This window comes from Arachis duranensis, chromosome 4, assembly GCF_000817695.3.
Source record: "Arachis duranensis cultivar V14167 chromosome 4, aradu.V14167.gnm2.J7QH, whole genome shotgun sequence".
Classification (NCBI taxonomy): Eukaryota; Viridiplantae; Streptophyta; class Magnoliopsida; order Fabales; family Fabaceae; genus Arachis; species Arachis duranensis.
The window spans coordinates 28847182-28850197 of NC_029775.3; positions in this window are offsets into that span (position 1 = coordinate 28847182).

Sequence of the window (3016 nt, forward strand, 5' to 3'; positions counted from 1 at the left end):
TATTATGCAGTAATGGAGAATATGTTGGAGTTTTAGAGATGCTTTGTCCTCTGAATTCCTGCAACATAATGCTTTCTCACTTTCATAAATGCAAAGCTCCTTCCATGGCAAGCTGTATGTAGGGCATCGCCGTTGTCAATGGCTACTTCCCATCCTCTCAGTGAAAATGGTCCAAATGCTCTGTCACAGCACGGTTAATCAGCTGTTGGTTCTCGATCATGTTGGAATAGAATCCATTGATTCTTTTGCATTTGTCATCACGCCCAACACTCGGGAGTTTGAAGCTCGTCACAGTCATCCAATTCCAGAATCCTACTCGGAATACCACAGAAAATTCTCATAAATGCCGCCATCAATTCTAGCTTATACCACGATGATTCTGATTAAGGAATCTAAGAGATACTCATTCAATCTGATGTATAATGGAGGTGGTTGTCAGACACACGTTCATAGATTGAGGAAGGTGATGAGTGTCACGGATCACCACCTTCTCCATAGTTAAGCGCAAATGAACATCTTAGATAGGAACACACATGTTTGAATGGAAAAACATAAACAATTGCATTAATTCATCGAGACGCTGCAGAGCTCCTCACCCCCAACAATGGGGTTTAGAGACTCATGCTGCCAAAAGGTACAAATTTTAGATCTAAAAATGTCATCCGGTTCAAAATAAGTCTCTAAAAGTTGTTTAAATACTAAACTAATAACCTAGGTTTACAGAAAATGAGTAAACTAAGATAATTGGTGCAGAAATCCATTTATGGGGCCCATTTGGTGTGTGCTGGGGCTGAAACTTAAGCTTCTCACGTGCCTGGGCTGTTTCTGGAGTTGAACGCCAGGTTGTAACCTGTTTCTGGCGTTGAACTCCAACTTGCAACCTGTTTCTGGCGCTGAACGCCATACTGCAACATGGAACTGGCGTTGAACGCCATTTTATGTCATCTATCTTCGCACAAAGTATGGACTATTATATATTGCTGGAAAGTCCTGGATGTCTACTTTCCAGCCAAATTGAGAGCGCGCCAATTGGACTCCTGTAGCTCCAAAAAATCTATTCCGAGTGCAAGGAGGTCAGAATCCAACAACATCAGCAGTCCTTTTTCAGCCTAAATCAGATTTTTGCTCAGCTCCCTCAATTTCAGCTAGAAAATACCTGAAATTATAGAAAAATATACAAACTCATAGTAAAGTCTAGAAATATGAATTTTGCCTAAAAATAAATAAAATTATACTAAAAACTAACTAAAACATACTAAAATCTACATGAAATTACTCTCGAAAAGCGTATAAAATATCCGCTCATCAAGCCCCTCCACTCTTAGATTCCTGGATTCGTTCTTGGCCACTTTCTAAGTATGCTCAGCCCCTGACCCTGTCCCCATTGAACTTTAAGCTGCTGTATTTCTTTACCATTTTTTATAATTGTTCTCCTTGTCAGAACCGCATGAGGAGACATAATCGGGCCTTCTTCCATGGACTGAAGAGGCAATGGAAGATAGTGCTGTTTGACGGAGAAAAATTATCGGTAAAGAATTTCAATAAAATGTTGCGTTGCAAGTATAGTTCTAAACTAAAAAATTATTCTCGGTCAACGTTTAAATTGTTTGTCACTTAAGCAAACCCAATAAAATTAACCGAAGTATTTACACCTCGGGTCGTCTCTCAAGGAATTGCAGGGAAGTATGTTTATTATTGGCTATGGAAAAGTATATTTTTGGATTTTGTAATAAGAAAAAAGAAGGTAAAATGGCAAGAAAATAAACTAATAACTAAGAAAGCTCTTACCAAGGAAAGAGAATTAGAAGTCCTATCCTCATTATCATCGTCAATTGTGATGGTAAAGTAAATTGCTTTTACTTAGTTATCCTCTAACAAATGAAGGAAAGTCAAGTTAGCAAAATCAACTTAAGTTCACAAGTCTTAATCAAAGACTAGATTTAGTGAGGCTCAAGCCAACTAGCCACTTTCAATCACCAATCAACAAAAGAATTTTGATAACTCAAGAGTTTCTAATTAATCAATCCAAGTCAAGAACATAAAAATCTAAATTAAAATCCACCCAAGCATTTTATCAAATATTTGGAAGCCATAAAATAAAAGTATAGAAAAGTAATAAGAGAATGTAAAATCTAAGACCAAAAATTGCAAGGAATCAATAACAACAAATGAAGAAAGAAGTAATAAACATGAAATACCTTAAATTGCATTAAAAGGAAATTGAATCTAACATAAAGAGTTCATAAACTAAATTGGAAAAATAAAGAAATCAACAAGAAAAGATAAACTAAGATGCTAGAATAATGGAATGTAAAAGAGAAACTAAATTAAAGCAAGATGGAAATCTGAATTGGAGAAGAAATAAAACTAAAAACCCTAAACCCTAGAGATAGGAGAGAGCTTCTCTCTCTAGAAACCTACATCTAAACCTAAAAATTGTGAATGAATGAAAAGTGAAATGCTTGATCCCCATTCGTCCCACTCTGTAGCCTATAATCTTCATTTTCGGGTTTGAAACTGGGCCAAAAGCAACCCAGAAATTGACCCCAACAAATTCTATTAAATATAGCACGTAACACTCGTCACACGTACGCGTCAACCACGCATACGTGTCGCTGGACTTTTCACTGGCCACGCGTAGGCATCAGCCACGCGTGCGCGTCATTTGTCTGCTGCACCAATCACGCATTCGCATCGGCTCTATTGTAAATCCGATTTTCAGTAAATAGACTTTTCTGGCTATTTTAAAATTTATTTCGCAAAATTCTGAACTACGGTCAGATAAAAAATAGTGAGGCTGGCCTAATGGTAAAAACAAAACAAAAATTAAAAAAATAAAAAGTTAAATAGAAAAGGCCATTAATAAGGTCAAAATTGACTTTGTGAGGGTAATTAATCCCCTAAGTCAAGTTTGACTAGGAAATAATAAATATTAGCTTACCATTGCTTTATTTTCCTCACTAGAGATTCTTTGAGCAGGAAATTCACTTTTAGTGACAGTTTTGCATGCGCTGAG